This window comes from Chrysochloris asiatica, unplaced genomic scaffold, assembly GCF_000296735.1.
Source record: "Chrysochloris asiatica unplaced genomic scaffold, ChrAsi1.0 scaffold00150, whole genome shotgun sequence".
NCBI lineage: Eukaryota > Metazoa > Chordata > Mammalia > Afrosoricida > Chrysochloridae > Chrysochloris > Chrysochloris asiatica.
In genome coordinates, this window is record NW_006408668.1 from 5341490 (window position 1) to 5363904 (window position 22415).

Here is a 22415-nt window from a genome sequence, read left to right on the forward strand (position 1 = left end):
TCCAGGTGTTGTGCTGAAGTGTTTTCACCAGGGTGAAGCAGCACAAGCCCACATGTGCGGGGTGGGGGTGGGGGGGTGCTGGGCTTCTTAGTCTGGTTTCTCCTTTTCCTGAACGGCTGAGCTCCGTGCTCGGTGGGCTGGGGCCCTCTGCTAGTGTGTAGAAAGGTCCTTCCAGGAGAGCAGGCAGCACAGCTGCACAGTGCAGCCCCCCAAATGACAGGCTCCTGGGGATCTCAAGGAAGGAACTGGACCTTTAGTGCCATTATCCGAGACCCCTGTTGTTGTTGGTAAGTGCCGTTGAGTTGGTTATGACTCATAGCGACCCTGTGTTGGTTTTTTTTAGGAGCAGCTGTTGAGTTTGAACCATCAGCCTTGTGGTCTAGCACATTATCCTGAAGTGCCACACCATGACTTCTGTATCCCCCAGTTAAATAATTGCTATTTCTTCCTAGAAGGAGGAGAGTTGTCTTCTTGGCTATCCCTGGGCACTTGTGTTCATGCAAACAGAGGCTTTGTTGTTGTTACTTGCCATCAAGTTGGTCTCTAACTCATGTGGACTCGATGCCCAATGAGCCAAACCCCATCCTGCACCATCTCTGTGTTTGTTTGAGCGTGCATTGACCTCACCATTATGTTCCATAAGGTGTTTATTAGCTAATTTTCAGAAGTAGATCGTTAGGACTTTCTTCGTAGTTTGTCTTAGTCTGGAAGCATCATAGCAACACACAGCTTGTACCATAAATGAGTGAAGATGGTTGTACACAAGGTGCATTGGCCAAGAACTGAACCCAGGTCTCCTACATGGAAGGCAAGAAGTCTATCACTCAACCACCAATGATCCCAGCTATTGCTACTATTGTGCCGCCAAGTTGTTTATGACTCATAGTGTAAATTTTTATGGGGGCAAAAAGCCTCATCATTTTGCCATGGAACAGTTGGTGGATTCGAACTGCTGACCTTGCAATTAGCAGCCCAGTGCATAACCCACTACACCACCAGGGTTCCTTAATGACCTCAACAGAGTCTTGGGAATGATGAAACAGCCATGACGGAGGATTCATTTACTGCAACAGAGTCGGGTTATTTTCCACCCAGCATTCTGTTTATAGAAATAGCTTATCAGATACAGAAAAGAAACGATTAGTATCTTTTACACCGTAATTAAAGTCTCACTTTTCTCAATGAAAATTATCTAGATTATCCCCCAAAATGCGTTGTTTACAACAGTGACTGCAAATGCAATTTTGCCAGCTAGAATAGTATAGAAAATGTTAGCTGTGGCCTCATCTCCCCATGGTTGTTCTTTTGATGTGTAAGTTGGAATAAACAGACTTATCTTTTCCTGTCATACAACACTGTCTTTAATTTAATGGAAATGCTATTAAGATAAAATCTCTATTCAGTTCCATATTGTGCCATATTAACACACACAATTAGTAATGCTTTATCAATTATGAAGAAAGATACTGACTGCTTTTAAGCTAAATTACCTTTATCATGGTAGCACATGAAGGAAACTACAAATATTTACCCAAGTGTATGTTAATTCTTATTTAATTTTAATACTGTTTTTATCAACCAAATTAACCAATGAATTTTATTAAAGGGAATGTTATTCTAGAAGACAGCTTCCAATAGTGCATTCCATCTGCTTTTATTTATATAATTTTGATGGCTTCTTTTTCTCTTTCATTTCATTTTTAATTAAGAGGAACACGTGGAAAATTGAACATTTGGGGCTAATTTTAGCAGAACTTGGGATAATTAGACCTATGTTCTTGTTAATATAAAGATTGTCAGGGTTGGGGCTGCAGGGGCTGTGTTTGTTCATTTAAACCCTGTTCCACATGGTATCTTGTAAAGGATTCTTGATAATGGGAGAGGGGGCTTAGAGGGTCCAAGAGAACACATGGCTAGAAAAAATCAAATCTCACCTTGGTGATTTTGCACTTCGGGAAGCCAAGCAATTGTTTTTTATTGCTTAAGAAATGCAACTAGCAGTAAAAATGGGTAAAATGTTATGGTCATAAGCTCCTTAAAATCCAGGTTGGGAGTGTGCACCCAACAATAGAGAAACTTTGATTCTCCCCTCTCTGGATTGTCTAGAGACTTATGATGTATATACCTTGAGTGTGGGGCATATATACAGATGAGAGAGACCACTATAAAGAAAAAATCTTGTATTTCCGATCAACTGTCTTGTACTTTTTTTCTGCCCAATAAAATCTCAAGTGTAGCGGCAGCATGTTAGTGGGATTTAATACCCCCTCAGAGTTGTGGAACTCTAGTAGTGTAGTGGTTGTGAATCAGGCTATGAACCTTAAGGTCGGCAGTTTGAAACTACCAGCTGTTCTGTGGGAGAAAGATGAGGCTTTCTGCTCCCGTAAAGATTTACAGCCTTGGCAACCCTGTACAGGGTCGCTATGGGTCAGTTCCAACTCCACGGCACATAACCACCACCACCACCAGAGTTTTGGTTGTTGGTAGTTGTCCTCAAGTAGATCTGACTCATGGGTTTGAACCACCAATCTTTTGGCTAGTAGTCTAGTGCTTAACAATTTGTGCCACTCAAGGACTTTTATCCCTTGGGGGTGTTATTGGTAAGTACCCTCAGGTTGGTTCAAATTCATAGAGACACTGTATAGGGTTTCCGAGGAGAAGCTGATGGATTTGAACTGCCAACTTGTGGTTCGCAGTCCACTGCTAATCCTATAGCATCACACCAGGAATCCTATATTTTGGTGAAGCGCTTTTCAGTCAGTTTTGTCTTAGAGAACATTAGACTTTGAATGATGCTGAAGTATTTTACTTGCTCCTTGGAAACCTTCAGGCAGACAGAACTTACTCTTAGCAACTCTGTATAGGGTTTTCAGGAGTGACGGGTGGGCTTGAACTAACAATGTTTCAAATATCAGTCCAGTGCTTAACACAAACAGAACAACTGAGCTCCTGGAGAACTCCTTTCAGGCAGAGTCTGTGAGCAGACCTCCCTAAAGGCCAGCTAAGCAGGTGCAGGTATAGAAAATGTTAGTGGTGTCATCATCTCCCCATGGTTTTTCTTTTGATGTGTGAGTTCCTAGGTTCCCTGCAGCCGCTTCAAAAGCCCCATTCCTCCAGCATGGGGGCAAAGTGGTTATGACTGTCTGGGTCACCTCTTCACATTTACGATGGTGAGGATTGGTGTGGTTGTTGTTAGGTGCCACTGAAACAATTCCAACTCATAGTGACCCCATGTACAACAGAACGGAACACTGCCCAATCCTGGGCCCACCTCACAATTGTTGCAACGCTTGAGCTCATTGATGCTGCCACTTTGCCAATCTATCTCATTGGGAGTCTTCCTCTTTTTCTCTGACCCTCCACTTTACCAAACATGACATCCTTCTCCAGTGACTGGGCCCTCCTGACAATATGTCCAAAGTATGAAAGACAAAGTTTGGCTATCCTGGCCTCCAAGGAGCAACAGATCCAACATGGATCTGTTGGTTCTTTTGGCAGCCCATGGCACTTTCAATATTCTCCTCCAATACCATAACTCAAAAGCATCAATTCTTCTATGATCTTCCTTATTCACTGTCCAGCTTTCACATGCATATGAAGTTATTGAAAATACCATGGCTTGGGTCAGGCGTACCTTAGTCCTCAAGCTGACATCTTTGCTCTTCAACACTTTAAAGAGGTCTTGTGCAGCAGATTTGCCTAATGCAATACATCATTTGATTTCTTGACTGCTGCTTCCATGAGTGTTGATGGTTGATCCAAGAAGAATGAAGTCCTTATACATAGTCGAAAACATTGCACAGTAAAAACTATCATTATCTTTATTTTGTTTTTTACTGAAATCTGAGATTTTTTTTTATTCCCTCAAAGCTAAAAAGATCTAAACATAGTACCGAGACATAGGTTAGACGTTCTATGGATAAAAAGAAATAATTTTCAGTCCAGAAGTCCTCAAAAAGGCAGTTCTGAAAATCCAGCTCTGGATGTTCTATGCTCTTATGATTGTTGTATCAACTTGAAAATAGCTGAAGAGTGTTGTATCCAGTTGGGAAGAAAGACTTTGAAGTTAGTCTGTGCCTGCTAATATTCAAGTAGCAGTTTATTGCTATGCTTGTCATTATCAGTGTGGTAAGGATTATTGTCATTGTGTTGTGATGTCACCTGAAAGACAGGTTGTCACGGACAGCCTTGCACAATTGTAGAGCAGCCCTAAATGACAATGTGATGCATCCAAAGGTTCTCCATCCTTTGCTTCAATGAGCACTCACAGCAACGGGAGACTGAGAGCCTAGCACTTTCAGGTTCATTTCTTTAAAGACCCTGTATTCAGGAGAAGAAATCCTGGTGTGGGGCTGTGGGCTAATGTGCTAGACTGCAAATCCATTTGAACTGCAAGGTTGGCGGTTCAAGCTCACCAGCTGCTCCTTGGAAACCCTATAAAAGGTCGCTATGGGTCAGAACCGACTTGACAGCACTTAACAACATTCAGGAGAAAGCCTCACTCTCTGAGGTAGTATATGCACTTCAACCTTTTCAGTTCCATCAAATGACGTATCTGTAGTAAACCTATTAATTTGGCCCCAAAGGAGAGAAGGTGAGAGGAAATCATCTACAGTGCCTCATTTACATTCTTTATTTCTGAGGATGAATCCTTCATTTATTTTCATTTCATAATTAGGCGCTTGCCAAATAGATGAAAATCTCATTTTCTGTCTCTGCAGCGTATGTCTCTCTTTACTTTGATATGTCCCATTTTTAGGAAGTAGAGATGCTTTAAAATTACATTTTAAACAGGGAGAAAAAATTTTGTCTCCCTGTAATTAGTGAGTGTAACCAGATTATTTGCAATCAGTGTATACTTAATGCCTTAGTACCCTAATGGACGTTATTGTAAGTGATGATAAAATTGGCATTATTAAGTGATGAAAACCTTTTACCTTCTGCTTGTTTCTTTTCTTTTCTTTTTCCCATCTCTAATCTACTCAAATTCATCCCTTACAGGAAAACCTGGAAGGCTGATTTTATGGCATTTGGGCCAATGAGGAGAACACAGAAGCTTTAACCCAGTCAGACAAGAACATTGGGAAAAGCTATCATCCTCTTGTTGTTTTTAAGTGCCATCAAATCGGTTCCAACTCACAGTGACCCTTTATAGGATTTCCAAGGAGTGGTTGGTGAGTTTGAACTGCTGACCCTGTGGTTCAAACCGGCCTTGCAGTCCAGTGCTTTATCCCACAACACCACACCAGTTAATTAACATGCTTTTGTTCATTGGTGAATTTTTCTTCCTTCCTAATCTGTGGTCTTGCTCTTGGCCTGTGCCTCTCAGCCTCTGTGTCAGGAAGGAGACAGAAGGGAAATCATTATTCTGCAGCCAGAGGAAAACAAACATAGTGTGTGCACCGTACAGATGAGCTGAGGGCCTTAGAGCCAAATAAGAGTATCACTTAGCCTCTGTGTCACGAACAGGTAACAACTGGCAAGTTGCTCTCCATAAGCAAGGAAACATCTCATCCTTGTTTTGCACACATGTGACTCCTTTGTCACTTTTTATTAATGCTTATTTGATAAACTGAAGGGAAAATAAGTAGGGATTCCTAAATCAGTTCTTAGGGACTTTTGGGGTTGTCTGCTAAAAGTACTGATGATAACTACATGTCAGTGTGAAGAGGCAGGCATACTCACGTTTGCAAGGGCAAAACAGACAGACATCTCCTCAGAGAGTATCTTGGTAAGCCTCTGAGCTGCAGCTCCTGGTTTTATAATGCTGTCTAAAGAAAAACAGTGCCCATCAGACATGCAGGCATACTGTGGTCCAGTTCCAGACCACGACAATAAAGTGAATATTACCATAAAGCGAGCCACACATATTTTTTGGTTTCCCAGTACATATAAAAGTTATGTTTACACTATATTATATATAGTCTTCTACATGTGCAATGACATTATGGAAACATTTGAACTATTGTGACAATTGCTCAAATGTGACAGACATACAACGTGAGCACAGGCTGTTGGAAAAGATGGCACTGACAGACTTATTGGACTCAGGGTTGATGCCAAACATTCAATTTGTGGAGGAAAAAAAAGCAATTATCTGTGAAGCACAATGAAACAAGGTAAGCCTGCAAGCACTGCACATGTGGGGCATTTTGTTTGTTTGTTCAGCGCTTCAGCTAAGTGCTTAGTTGCTAATTGAAAGGTTGATGGTTTGAGTCTACTTAGAGCCCTTCAGATGAAAGGCTTGGGAATATACTTCAATCAGTTAGCCTTTGAGAACCCTGTGAAGCATGGTTCTACTCTGCCACGGATTAGGTCATTATGATTTGGCATCGACTCTAGGACAACTATCTTTTTTTCCCTCAGCACCTAGGACAGGGCCTGGGAAGCAGTCAGCAAACACTTGTTGACTGAAGGGACACAGGATGATTTCTGTGGCTCAGGTCAGTAAGGAGAGCATAGAATTCCATCATCCTCTTACTTCTAAAACATCTCAGTTTCTTTATACCTCTCCTAATTTCTGTCCTCTGTCATTCGAGGGGTCTGCATTTAGAAACTCTGGGACATTTCAATTCTTCTTTCTTCCACTGCTTGTCATATTACATATTGATGCAGTACTGGAGGCACTCACTCATCTATACCTTGAAATTTGGAAGAAATCCATTTTTGTACCCATTCCAAAAAAAAGGTGATCTCCCACTCCTATTCAATATTGTTTTGGAAATCTTGGCCAGAGCTATACAGCAAGATAAGGAAATTAAAGGCATCCGAATTGGCAAAGAGGAAATAAAATTCTCTCTATTTTTAGATTATATGATCCTATACATAGAAAACCCCAAAGACTCAGTAAAAAAGCTCCTAGACCTCATTGGAAGCAGGGTATAACATCAACATACAAAAATCAGTTGGATTCCTTTATAGTAACAATGACAGTTCTGAAAAGGACATTAGGAAAGCAATACCATTTACAATAGTGGCCCAAAGGATGAAATATCTAGGAATAAATGTAACCAGAGAAACAAAGGACCTATACAAAGAAAACTACAAAACACTACTACAAGAAAAGAAAACTAACAAAAGTGGAAGAATATACCATGTTCCTGGATGGGAAGACTTAACATTGTGAATATGACAATACTGCCCAAAGCAATTTACACATATAATGCAATCCCAATCCAGATTCCAGAGACATTCTTCAAAGAGATGAAAAAAACAATTACAAACTTTATATGGAAAGGAAAGAGACCCAGGATAAGCAAAGCACTGCTTAAGAAGAAGAATAAGGTTGGAAGCCTGTCACTCCCTGACTTCAAAATTTACTACACAGCTACAGTGGTCAAAGCAGCCTGATACTGATATAATGAAAGATACATTGATCAATGGAACAGAATCGAGAATCCAGAAATTAACCCATCTACATACAGCCAACTGATTTCGACAAAGTGCCTAAGTATATTGCATGGGGTGGAGTGGATTCTGATTCATGGTGACCCATGCATAGCAGAATACACCAGAACTTCCCAGAGTTTTCTTGGTTGGAATCTTTACAGAAGCAGTTTGCAGACAACCAACTTCTATGGAGCCTCTGAGTGAATTCAAATTGTCAACCTTTTGGGTAGGAGCCAAGTGCATACCATTTTTGTCAGCTGGTCTACTTTGTTCTTTTTATCACTGCCACCATGGTCCTGAGTAGCCCAGTTTCTCTGTAGAACAAACACTGGACTGTGAACCACAAGGTCTGAGGTTCTAGCCTATTGTGGTTCTAACCACTCCATGGGTGAAAAGATGAGGCTTCTGTTCCTGCAAAGATTTACAGCCTCTGAAAACTCCATACAGGGTCACTATGAGTCAGAACTGACTCAACGGCAGTTAACAATAACAACAACCATGGTTTTGGTCCTGGTCCTGGTCCCTTTGCTTAGCAACTACCACAGCCTCCTTGCCAGTCTCCCTGTCTCACAATGCATCACCCTACAGGCCAGTGTAGGGCAGTCTTCCTTCAGGACAACTGTCTTCATGTCCTCCCTGTGCTGGAGTATGCAAAGGTTCCCTCTGTCCATGGGATGGCATACAGGCGACTGTGGAGCACTGTAGAGCCCAGACTCACTTTCTCAGCCTTGCCTTCTCTGGGTACATAGCATTTTGATGGACTTCTTTGAGGGGCTGGGGACATTTTGAAATGATCTTAAAAAAATAAAGTCCAAAGCATTCAACTATTAAGTAAGGTGGTTCAAACTCAACCTACTGCTCCTTGGAAACCCTATACAGGGTTGCTATGAGTCTGAACCAACTCGATGGCACTTAAAACAACAACATCAACCTCACTGTTGCTGGGCTTCCAAAGACTCGCTACAATGCAGACATTTCCCCGCCTCCCATGCCCCACCTCCCTTTCCTGATTTATCTTTAATTTAACTAGGAAACACTCAGCAGTGGATGGGAAACTGGACGTCTCATGTTTGCTCCCTGCAGAGTTGCTGATCCTTGCATTTAGACAGACTCCGCACCCCAGTCTCAGCGCTGCCACCACTTCTGCGTCTGAAAGCTTGCTGTGGTCCATTTCCTTTACAATTGGCTATTAAGAATCAAAACCTGGTCATCTGTTCAGCTAGATATTTGCCATTTCCCAATTCATAGTGCTCAAAATAGTCATCTCAAACTATTTTGTTAATTTTTAATAGGCTCTGTCTGTGCATCGGGACCTAATTCTTGAGAGCTTTGCAGACTTCTGATTATTACAAGCCTGGCTCAGCCCCTAAGGCTTTTTTTCCTTCTTCTTCCAACTCTTAGTTTTTTCCCAGCTGTAGGATAACATAAATTCCACCTGATTACTCACTCCTCTGTGTCGTATGCACTTAATCATCAATCAATTTTACTCAAACTGATTGATGACTAACCCAATTTACCATTACGTGCCGTTTACCTTAAGCATTTATTAGGGGTGGGAGGGCGAGGTGGACTCCCTTTTGAAAATCATTTGATTAAAATGTTTTTTTGGTAAAACACATGTGGATAATGAACAAGAAGATGAGAGTGGGAGATTGTAATTTTTAATATATTACTCATTATTTGAAGTAGCTCTGATAGCGTAGTGGTTACGAGTTGGGCTGCTAACCTCAAGGTCAGCAGTTTGAAACTACCAGCTATTCCACAGGAGACAGATGAGGCTTTCTGCTCCCGTAAAGATTTATAACCTCAGAAACCCTATGCAGGGTCACTATGAGTCAATATCAAATCTGTTCTTCAGATGATCTCTAAATTCAGGTGGAATATATTCTAGGTCATATTCTGGCTCTCATGGACTTGTTTTCATTTTCTTCAGTTTCAGTTTGAATTTGCATATGAGTAGTTGATGGTCTGTTCCACATCTTCACATCAGTTGCTGAAAGTGAAGAGGACTTAAAACATTTACTGATGAAGATCACAGAGCACAGCCTTAAATATGGATTACATCTCAATGTCAAGAAAACAAAAATCCTCACCACTGGACCAATAAACAGCATTCTTATTGATGGAGAAAAGATTGAAGTTGTCAAGGAATTCATTCTTCTTGGATCAACTATCAACACTCATGGAAGCAGCAGTCAAGAGATCAGATGACGTATTTTATTAGGCAAATCTGCTGCACAGGAAGGTTTTTAAGTGTTGAGAGCAAAGATGTCAGCTTGAGGACTAAGGTGCGCCTGACCCAAGCCATGGTATTTTCAGGGACCTCATATGCATGAGAAAGGTGGACAATGAATAAAGAAGATCATAGAAGAATTGATGCCTTTGAATTATGGTGTTGGAGGAGAATATTTGAAAGCATCATGGGCTGCCAAAAGAACCAATAGATCTGTTTTGGAAGCAGTGCAGCCAGAGTGCTCCTAAGAGGTCAAGATGGCCAAACTTCATCTCTCATACTTTTGGACATATTGTCGATAGGGAACAGTCACTAGAGAACGATATCATGCTTGGTAAGATGGAAGGTCAGAGAAAAAGAGGAAGATCCCCAATGAGATGGATTGGCCAGGTGGCAGCATCAATGGACTCAAGTGTGGCAACAGTAGTGAGGTTGGCCCAGGATCGGACATCGTTTCCTTCTGCTGTGCATAAGTTTGCTATGAGTTGGTGCCTACTCGATGACACCTAACAACAACATGAGTCGGTACCGACTCTGTGGAATACCACCACCACTCAGTATCTTTCTTTAAAAGCAACATATTATTTATTTTACTTCTATTTTGCCATATTTTAGTAGCTTAAAATTCTTGTGTGTACACAGAGTTTATATATATGTGAATATACTTGTAAATATATATAGACTTTGTATATATGTAAATAAAACAGAGATCAAGTATACTTATTAAAAATAATAATTAAGGTCTATACCCCAATTGGACATTCAAATGAAATGCTACATTTGTTTTTAAAAATATCTTTACAATTAGATTTTTCTTCCCTAAATTTCTTTTGTGCCTGAGGGTTGAAAAAACTCTCCAAGTGAGTCTGCCACTCATTATGAAGTTGTTAAGTGTGCTGCAGACTTCTGATCTGTGCGTAGGTACCTATATAATAAGAAACAACATTCAGGTTTGAGCTGTTAATTTGTACAGAAAACAGTTCATCACATAAGACACAATCACTGCTCAAATATTTAGGATTAGCTCAGGTCATACGAACTTGTCACTGAGGATGGTCAAAGTGGAGCAAAGCTTGCTTGAGTGGATGATAATAGTGATTTTGGATGCTGTACTACTTTGCATAGATTTGTTGTTGTTTTCATTTAGTCCTTGAAGTGATTGTATGAGGTAGGGTTACAGTGACGGTCCATATTTGACAGATAAGAAAACTGAGTTGAGACTTAGAGAGCCTGGGTATCTTGTGCAGGGTTGCCCAGTGGCAGAGTCTGGTTCCCCGGCTCCCACTAGGCTCTGGCTCCTCTCTGCTGGACCATCTAACCTAACCATGCTGAGAGCTGACCAGACTGCTCACTGAAGCCAGATGCTCCTTCTCCAGAATGCACAACTAACTCATCATTACAATTGTTATTGTTGTTGCTGTTAAATGTCGTCCAGTCACAATACACTCCTTAAAAATCATCCATTACAAAAGGACCTGGATTTGGACAGCACTTGTTGGCAATCTTGTACACCAGGAACCTATGCTCAGGTAGACTGTGAGCTCCTTGGAGGCAGGGCACATGTTAACTTTCCTTTTATTGTTCTCAGCCAGCCCTAGCCCAGGGCTGGACACATGGCAGTCCTCAGCTGAGGAGGATTCTGTCTCAGGGACTAGAGTACCAGGAGCCACTACCCTGGTTTTACTTGGCTCTGCTCTTGACTGTGTGACATTAGGCGAGTCACCTAACCCCTTTGAGTGTCAGCCTTCTCATCTCTGAAGATGGGAATGAAATCTGCTTCCTGTGGTTGTTGTGAAAACAAGTGAGAAAATTATTGTGAAAGTGTTTTGTAAACTGTAATTATTACAAATATAAGCAAGTACGCAAGTTCCCGTTGGAAGGAATCACAGCACTCTCGTGCCTAGTCCAGAGATCTCTAGACTCTCCAGGACTTGTCGCCGGTACCCCTGTCATCCAAGGGATCCTAGTTTCTGAGTCCAAATTGGACATGTTTCTAGGAACACTGAGAATAAAGGTGGTTGTGAAGTGTTAAAGGAACTCCAAGTCAAAACTTCACACAGCTGAGTGAGCCTCTGAGGGGGCAGGAACCATAGTTTCTAAGATTAACTGGTGTTCACTGCATGCTGGTCACTTGTCTAAACCTTTTCTCCTGACCAGGTGAGGTCAGTACTATGATTACCACCCATTTTACAGGTGTGGGAACTGAAGTACACAGCAGCTGCTTCAGGGCTCTCTCTAGGCAATGCAATGAGAATGGGAAAAGGTAGCATGTCAGACAGCAGCCCATGAAGTCTGGCTGCAGGGCCCACATACCTGACCAGGAGGCTGAGCGCCTGGCTGTCCACTCTGAAAGCTTTGGAACTGTTGTAGGGTTGGGAGAGCAGTGTATTCTACCCTGTAAGGTCCAATTATGTAGGGTATGGCAATGTTGTAGATGGTGGCCCATTCATTGAAAACTCAACTTGCCTCCCTCTAGACCTTCTACACCTCACTACTCCACATGCCAGTCAGTGAAAAAGACAGAAGTGCTACTGTGTTACTCTGACTGCCCTTCATGGAAGGAATGGTGGCACAATAGGTTAAGCATTGGAACGTTAACTAGAAGTTCAGCAGTTCAAACCCACCAGCTGCTCCTAGATGGAAAGATGACACTATCAGTTCCTATAAAGTCTCGGGAGCACCGTAGGGCAGTTCAGCTCTGGTCTATAGGGTCACTATGAGTCCCAATCAACCCGATGGCAAGGGGTTTGGTTTTGGGTTCCTTTATGGAGGATGGGTCATGTCTGTGGTCACCCCATAAAGCTGATCCTCTTGAGGGATTTGTGAGTGCAAGTGGGGGTACATCAGACAGGGCAGAGGGCTGGCTCAGTGTGGGAGGTGGGGCAGTGTGACAGGTGGGAAGCTGGGCACTGCAGGAGGGAAGGACTCGAGGGCAGAGGAGTTTGAGGTTGTCTGAGGCTGTGTTTTCTTGAGAAGCAAAACCAGTGAAGCATATATATGTATGTATATAAAGAGAAGTTTATTACCAAGGACACAGCTAAGAATTGTAGAGTCCCAGGTCCCCAGCAGAAGAGAGGAAGCCTGTCCTGCATGTCCATTATATTGGTAGCAGGCCACACCCCCAAGGAAGCATCCCTTTAATTGATTGGCTACTCAGAGCCACTCATCACAGAGTTAACTATGCTTGTGTTAGGTTTCATCCCCAAGGGAATAAGTATATCGCAACTGCTAAACCACTGGAAATCCTGATCTAGTTGAGTTGATGTAGAACGCTAATCATTGCAGGAGTTTTGACCTTTTGTTGTTGTTAAGTGCCATGGTGGAGTTGGTTCTGACTCATAGTGACCCTGTACAAGGTTTAAACTGCCAACCTTGTGGTTTGCAGTCCAATATTTATCCTACAGCACCACACTAACAAGATTGTGTTCTGACTAATAATACGATTGGTGGTGGTGGTGGTGGTGTGCTGTGGAGTCGGTTCTGACCCATAATGACCCTGTACATAGTTTCTGAGTCTGTAAATCTTTACGGGAGCAGAACGCCTCATCTTTCTCCCATGGAACAGCTGGTAGTTTCGAACTGCTTACTTTGAGGTTAGCAGCCCAATTTGTAACCACTATGCTACCAGAGCTCCTTTGTATAAGATTAATTATGTTAAGATGTGTAATTCAATGGTATTTAGTACATTCACAATGGTGTTGCAACTAACACTTCTATATAGTTCCAAAACATTTTCATCATCCCCTATAAAGACCTCATAAGGGGTCCTTTGGAAGTTGTGAGCTGTGGACCAACCTACTGTCATTCAGTGAGTCTACTTTGGCTCAGGATGACTTCAAGTGTGTCAGAGCAGAGCTGGGCCTCATAGGGTTTTCAGTGGCTGATATTTTGGAAAACAGATCACCAAACTTCTCTTTTAAGGTGACTCTGAGTGAATTAGAACCTCCAACCATTTGGTCAGTATTAACCAGGTACATTAACTGTTGGCACTGCCCAGGGACTCGATGAGCTGTGAAGTAAGTATACACTGTAAGCCCTCCCTGCCCCTCCAGCCAGCATCTTCACTACCTCGGTTCAAGTGCTCACCGTGGCTAATGCTGTTGGGTGAATGGATTCCATTGGAGTGACGCAACAAGAAGTGCACAAGGCAGAGGACAGGGGAGTCCACGGTGGATAGGATCCAGATTGGGAGTAAATCTGCTGTGTGCTGGAGCCACTAAAGGACCCTGGACTCTCACAGGCTAGGAAATTGAAGGTTTGGGAAGCCAAGTTTACCTCAGCTCCCAGGGACAGAAAGGCCCCAGCTGACATCTGAATTACATAAGCAATTTGAGTGCTTAAAAGACAGCTTTCTCAAGCTCAGCACAGAACATTTCGAGTACATAAATGCTTTCCTCAGAGCTGAACTCATTGTACCTTGCATTACAGAAGCAACTGTGCTTCAGACAGCCGCTGTAAATTGTCCACGAAGCCAGGGCTGTTTTCCTATTGGTGCTAAGATCATCTCCAGCGTGTGGTCCCGGCTCTTACTGCTTCTGCTTTGTGCTGATAATGGTGCAAAACAGGCGAGGAAGAGTGGGGGAGAGGACAAGGAGCCAAGCGCTCCCGGTATGGCTGCTGGCGTCCTCCCTTGAGTAGGCACCATCTTCCTGTCTCCTGGAGCCACAGAGAAGCAGGCTTCCTACCCCAGCCAGCCTGAGACACAAGCTGTACCCTTCCCCCAGGCTGCTACTGCTGCATCGTCCAGCCCCCACTCACACCTCGTCTGGAGTCAGAGCCACATATTTTATTTCCCTTATGGTGCATTGCTGGCATTTCTTAGTTGCTTTAGAGAAAAGTCACTGAAGAACATCTCTATTCTTTAAAGAAAGGTACACCTCTGTACGCCTTAGCTAAGATTGTCTTTTATTGAGGATTCCATTGTATTGTGATTATTTAATGGACAATCTGCCCTGCTGGGAATGGTAGCAAATATAACTATTGACAGGGGCAGGGGGGGAAGATGCATTTTCTGAGACACATTTGGCAAAGTAAATCCAGCTTCTTACAAGAAAAGAATGTAATGAATTTCGTTCTATTTTTAGTCACGCATAAATCCCTTTAATAGGTTTGGACTCAAAACACCATATTTGTCTTGGTCTGAAGTAAAATTCATAAGATACGTTCAAAAGACAGCATATTTGTCCAATGCTATGTATTGAGGGTCCTCAAGTAACAAGGTTTCCGTGACCCTGGACATTATAGGAACCCCAGATCTGGGACCTCAAACACATCCAGGGATGGGAAGGAAAGGACTTCCCTTAGATTTTCCTGGGAAGAGTTCAGATGGGAACAGAAGTCCCACTGAGAGCCTGGGAACATTAATTTGATGTCAGGATGAATGAAAAGGGATGAGTTTGAACTCAGTTCCCAGGGAAGTTAAAAGAAGGCCAAAGGGAGGGGGCAGGGTGGCCATATTGAAATGAAATATGAAGAAAAAGAAAAGAGTTGTAGCGTGAGGTCACTGTAAGATACTATGTCTCACAATTTGAGGATTTAATTATTTGTTTAAATCATAACACAGAAGAAGAGTGCTTGCTGTTCCCAAGGGTTACAGCCAGGATTATGCAGAGTGAGAGAGGGGCCCAACATTGGCAAGCAGAGGTTAATGCTGAGTGGACTTCATTAACCAGGGAGGTCAAAGCCTCTGCGAACCTTACAGGCACATGAAGAGCATGCCAGGTTGCTGGGTCCACAGAAAGGCTGAGAGACATTAAGAATGAATAAAGTGACTTTGGGTGTGAATGTCCCCACAGGGTGTACACATGAGTAACTTTAGAATCCTACTGGGGACTTAGAAGGACTTGGGGCCAGGGGTAGTAAGCTAAGGATCCGGCAGACCTGTGTTTCCTTGATCACACCTGACCTGCATTCCCTTGATCACACCTTCCAGATTGCTGTGGCTTGGGAGGCTGACCTAAACACCAGGGCAGCAAAATTGTTATGAAGGAACAACAGCACAGGGCTGTAGCCCATCAGTCTCCTCCTTTGTTCCCTAACTAGTGAATAAGTAGTGCTCAGGTATCTCAGACCAGGCAAGTGCAGACGTTGCTATCGGGCCAGTATATTTGAAGCTCACCTCTTCTAACATCACCCAAATTGGATGCAACAAATCTAATAAATACTCTCTGAGCTACTGGTGAGCAGCTCTGTCCTTTTCACTGTCCCTTCAGGCTAGTCAAACAGTGTTACACCCCCATGTGCCTGACAAATAGCCAATGAGACAGGCGAAGTGTTCTGTACCATTGATAACTTTCTGTGAGTCTTAAAGCACCTAGACATTTTCTCATTCTGTCCTCTTGTCCCTCCCTCCTTGAGGTGGAGAGGCAGAGATATTGGTTGTAGTTCACCCACTGAGAAATCAAATCACAAAGAGGCTCAACATATGCTCACAGGTAAGGAACCCTGGTGGTGCATAGGTTAAGTGCTTAGCTGTTAACTGAAAAGTTGGAGTTCAAACCCACTAGCAGCTCCTCAGGAAAAAGATTAGGTGATCTGTTCTCATCAAGGCATAGCTGAGAAAACCCTCTGGGGCAGTTCTGTTCTGTCATGTGGCATGAAAGGAGGTCGCTATGAGTCAGGATTGACTTGAAGTCACCTGACAACAGTAGACAACAAGTCCCTTCATTCCTCTTTTGATGGATTTTTCATGGCTCTGCCCACTGGAATGCTAACTACAAGGTTGGTGGCTCAAACCTACCAGCCACTCCTTGGAAATCCTCTTCAGGGTCACTACAAGTCAGAATCGACTTGATGGCACTTAACAACAAAACAACAACCGTATCCAATGAGATATAGGAGACAGGCATCTATTGGAGTGATTTTAAGAATATACTTGGTATGGGTATGAACAACTCATTTATAACAACCTATCTAATTTGCTTTTGGAGTCCTGGTTGGTGCTATAGGATCAGCACGAGGCTGCTAACCACAAGGTTAGTGGTTCAAACCTGCTAGCCACTCCTCAAAAACCCGATACAGCATCAGAACTGACTTGTTGGCACTTAGTAACAACATCTTATTTTTTATCCACATAAACTTAAAAATCACAGCATAATTGCAACACACAGGCGATATCCTCCATGTAACCTGCATTTTATTGACAGCACCATCTAACAGAGAACCAGAAATCAATTTGTCTGGTCAAAACACTTTAGAATAAGCTCTCTTTAAAGCCTTTGAAATTCTTTAAATGCTTTCTGTCTTCTCATTGCACTTTAAGCATAAACAGCACCCTCCAAAGCCTCTTGGAAGCGGTTGCCAGGTGTGTCTGCTGGTCCATCTATAGCTGGGAACCTATACCACATCTGACTTCTAGGGGCATAACTGGGGGCCAGCACAACTGATCTGCACAACTGATATCAAAGTCTCATTTTTCAGTCAGATGTTCTGGTGCGTGTAGAGTAGACATAAGAGCCCTCAGCATACTTGGTGGTTTCTCCCTGGGAGAAAGACTGGCAATCTGCTTCTGTAAGGATTATAACCAAGAAAACTCCATGCGGAGGTTCTATCTACCCTGTCACACGGGGTCTCTGTAAGCTGGAATTGATTCGGTGACACCCAACAACAACAAAAGAATAGGCATATGCTTTGAGGTTTTTCTAACTAAATTACACTAAGGAATCTGCTCCAAATTTTATATTCTAAACTTGCACAGTATGAATAATAATGGTCACTTGAGTCCCTCTGAATCTACCACCATTTTCTTTCCCTTAAGGGGAAAAAATCTACCCCTTACTGTTCTTCTTATAGTGTATCCAGACCTAAAAATCCTTTGTAAATGTTCCTTTTTAAAAAAAGTATGAGCAAAATACTTCTAGAAGGATCAAATTAACTCAAATTTATCTTTTAATAGAATTATATTTTGAATTAAAGACATTTATGCAAAGTTTCTGTTTAATTCTGAACCAGGGCTTTAAACCAGTTCTTCCCAGTTCCATCATGGTCAATGAAGCAAAACTGGAATAGATCTGAATTTGTACAATGTGGATGGACTGAAATGATAACCAGAACTGGTAAAATGATGGGCTTATGCCCTGCTAGAAATTTAATCTTCCTATTAGAAAATGAGAGCAGTATACATATTGCATAAAAACCAAATCTCTTGAATGACAAGAGTTGTAAATAACGGCACCCAGTTCAAAGATGGCAGCCAACGGTGCTCCTTTGAATGTATGTAGCTCTCCACAGTCCTGGCAATGGCCCATTCTCCTGCGTCAGACTTGTGAAAGGGCACTCTATGTCTCTTCTGAGTCTCCCATTCTGAGGCTCTGACCTAAATGTTTTCCTGTTCTCATTCCATCACACCTACATTTTACAAATTTGGGCCTGTTCTGATTTCACTGTGTCACCCAGGACTGAACCAGTTCAAACTGATTCAAAGACCTGGTCTGAGCTATAAGGAAATCCCAACTGATCACTAGAACAATTTCCAACCTTCCCTATGGTAGTGAAAAGAACACATCAGAGACGTGCTATTGTTGATGCTCAGATTCCAGCTAATGTACTCAGTAAGTGACCAAACAAATAAAACACAAAACCTCTGGGCAGAATACATCACTCTTGACTCTATCTATCTCTCTGATTTCTTCTTGAGTTTAGTTAATGGGAGATACTGCCAGAATATTGGAGGGCAGAGAGAAAGAGAGAGAGGTTTGGGTGTTTCTTTTGCAGGAGTACCTGAATGGAGAAATGGTTAAGCACTTGACTATTAACCAAAATGTTTGTGGTCCAAATCTACCCAGAGGCATCTAGGAATGACAGTCCTGGTGATCTGCTTCCAAAAGGTCATAACCTTGAAAACACTATGGAGCAATTCTTTTCTGCACACATGAATCGGACTGAACTTGACAACAACTAACAACATTTCTTCTGTACATCAGCCATCCCTGGTGTCAGGTCCTTAATGGTTACTGTATACCACAATTCCAGCTCTCACTGCTTCAGGATCTGTCTCCTCTTCTTGTCCCTTTAGCCCCAGAACTAGTTATGAATTCCTAGATTACACCAACATTCCTTGTAGGCTCTAACCCACTTATTTGTTTCACCAAATCTTTTCACTTGAATCGTCCATCTGGAGTAAATCCTTTTTCCTGGTGGGACCTAGACAGTTTACAACCCAGGTTAAGTTCATCAGCTACCTTCATTGGCACCTTCGTGATAAATGATAGCATTTAGCATATCCACTGCTACCAATACATTTTTACTGACCTCCCCATTAGACTATGGGTTCGCTGAAAACTAAAACTAACTTACCTTTCAACTCTGGCATCTAGACATTGTTAGACCTGTAACAGACAGTTAATCAATACTGCTTGACTAAACATGTAAATGTAGGTTAAACAAACATGGTTTGAGTGTTCTTCTGAGACAAAAGCAACATACGCTCTACTTTCTTTGTCTGCACACTAACAAAGCACCTTCCACATGCCAGGAAATGTTCTAAGTGATAGGGACAGAACCATGAACAAGAGACACTCTTACAGCCCTTAAGAAATTTATAATCTAGGGGGACTGTTAGGGTAATTAACAAGAAAATTGGTGGTTAGGATAGAGTGTGATAAGCATTTTGACTAGGAAAGGACAAAGTGCTATGTAAATATCCAGAAAGACCCAGTCCAAACTTGGAAGAGGCAGTCAGAGACAGTCTGAGTTCAGGTTGGCAATCTGAAATGCCTACAGGGCCAGGCAGGTAATACCAATGAGTTTCCCTGTCAGGTGGGAGCTGAGGGAACCCAGGAGAGCTTGACCTGTCTTCAGCGGGTTATTGCTTCTCTGTTTCATGGAATGGAGTCATGTGATCATGGGTAATGAGACAGTGTTTACTTCCATTTTTCAAGAGAAATTTAAAAACTTGTGTTTTAATTGTTAAATATCCAAAGTTAATTTTAGAAATACTGAGGGAACCAAACAAAATATGCCAGCCCAACACTTGTCTGTCAAGTCTGTCAGTTTGTCTTACTGTGGTGACTTACATGTTGCTGTGATGCTGAAGTTATGTCGCTGGCATTCTAGATACCAGCAGGGTAACCCATGGTGGACAGATTTCAACACAGTCACCAGACTGAGACAGACTAGGAAGGAGGAAGAGGTGAACACTTCTGAAAAATTAGCCACTGAAAACCTTATGAATATCAGTGGAACATTGTCTACTACAGAGCCAGAAGATGAGCCCCTCATGTTGGAATGTACTCACAATACCACTGAGGAAGAACTACTTCCTCGAAGGAGAGTAGATCTTAATGATGGATGGATGGACCATCATTTACTGATGCAGCATGACTCAAAATGAGAAGAAACCAATGGAAATATCCATTAATAATCAGAATGTGAAATGTACAAAGTTTGAAGCTAAGGAAATTAGAAGTCATAAAAATTCAATGGAATAGATGAAAACTGATATCCTACTTTAGTGTGCTGACATGGACTGTTATCAGCCATTGATGTTGTTGTTGTGTTGTTAAGTGCCGTGGAGTCAGTTCCAACTCATAGCGACCCTATACAGGGTTTCCAAGGCTGTAAATCTTTACGGGAGCAGAAAGCCTCCTCTTTCTCCCGCAGAGAAGTTGGTAGTTTCAAACTGCTGACCTTGAGGTTAACAGCCCGGTTTGTAACCACTATGCTAATGGAATAATCATATGATTTACTATGCCAGGAATGGCAAATTAAAGAGAAATGGCATCACATTCATCATGAAATAGAACATTTTAAGTTCTGTGGCTCCATTTGATAAGTACTGGACTGTGAACCACAAGGTCCAAGGTTTGAGGCCACCAGTCACTCTGCAGTAGAAGGATGAGGCTTTCTGCTCCCACAAAGATTTAAAGCCTCGAAAACCCTATATAAGGTCACTGTGAGTCGGAACTGACTTGACTGCACTTAACAACAACAATCATGAAGTACGATGCTATCAGTGATAAGATAATATCCATACAGTTATACAGAAGACCAGTTAATATGACTATTTGAAAATATTTTCAAAATTATTTGAACTACATTTGAAAACCAACCAACAAAGTCAACAATGAGAAATTGGAAGAATTTTATCAACTTTTGCACTCTGAAATTGACCAAACATGAAATCAAGATACATAGATAATTATTGGTGATTGGAATGTGAACATTGGAAACAAAGAAAAAGGATCAGCAGCTGGAAAATCTGGCCTTGGTGATAGAAACAGTGCTAGAGATCACATGACAGAATTTTTGCAAGACCAAGGACTTACTCATTGCAAATACCATTTTTCAACAATATAAACAGTGAAAATACACATGGACCTCACCAGATGGAAAACACAGGAAATCAAAGTGACTACATCTGTGGAAAGATGATATAGAAGCTCAGTATCATCAGCCAGAACAAGGCCAGAGGCCAACTTGTGGAACAGATCATCAATCGCTCACACGCAAGTTCAGGCTGAAGCTGAAGAAAACTAGAACAAGTTCAACAGAAACAAAATATGACCTTGAGTATATCCCACCTGAATTTAGAAACCATCTCAAAAATAGATTTGACACATTAGACACTAGGGACTGAAGAACACAGAGGAGTTGTGGGAAGACACCATACAGGAAATCATTAAGAAGACAGGAAAGAAACAAAGGACCAAAGTGGATGTGAGAAGAAACTCTGAAATTTGCTTTTGAGAGTAGAGAAGCTAAAGCAACTGGAAGAAACAGAAGATTTTAAAGTGCAACACCAGCAGACAAATGAGCTGTGTAAAGACCTGCAGTTAGAAAACTAAAAGGAAGAACACGTTTATCATTTCTCAAGTTGAAATAATTGAAGAAAACGTTCAGGCCTTGAGTTGCAATATTGAAGGATTCTATGGTGTATTGTATTGAATAATACAAGAAACATCAAAATAAGAGGGAAGGAACACATAGAATTACTGTACCAAAAAGAATTGGTTAATATTCAACCATTTGAAGAGGTACCATGTGATCAAGAACCAATAGTCTTGATGGAAGAAGTCCAAGTTGCATTGATGGCATTGGCAAAAACAAGGCTCTAAGAATTGATGGAATATGAATTGAAATGTTTCAACAAACTGATATATCCTTGGAGGCACTCAATTATGCCAAGATATTTGGAAGACAGTTTCCTGGCCAACTAGAAGAGATCCATATTTGTGTCCATTCCGAACAAAGATGACCCAACAGAATGCAGAAATTATTGAACAATATCATTAATATCACATATGCAAGTAATATTTTGCTGAAGATAATTTTAAAAACTGCTGTAGCAATACATCAACAGAGAGCTGCCAAAAATTCAAGACGGGTTAAGAAGAGGACATGAAATGAGGAATTTCACTGCTGACATGAGATGGATCTTAATTGAAAGAAGGCAGAGTATTATAAAAGTATTAAAGACCCGAAGTTAGAAAACAAAAACAAAGAATGCGCTTATCATTTCTCAAATAAAAACATTTACTTGTGTTTATTGTCTAGGCAAAAGCACTAGAATGTGTGGGTCATCACAAACTTTGGATAATATTGCAAAAAAATGAGATTTCTATTGTGTTCATGAGGAACCTGTACAATAACCAAGAGGCAGTCCTTCAAATAGAACATGGGGATAGTGCATGGCTTAAAATCAGGAATGGTGTTGTCAAGGTTGCAACTTTTTACCATACATAGTCAATCTGTATGCTGAGCAAATAATCTGAGAATCGGGAATATATGAATAAGAACACAGCATCAGGATTGGAGGAAGGCTCATTGACAACCTGTAAATTTCATGAGTCACAAC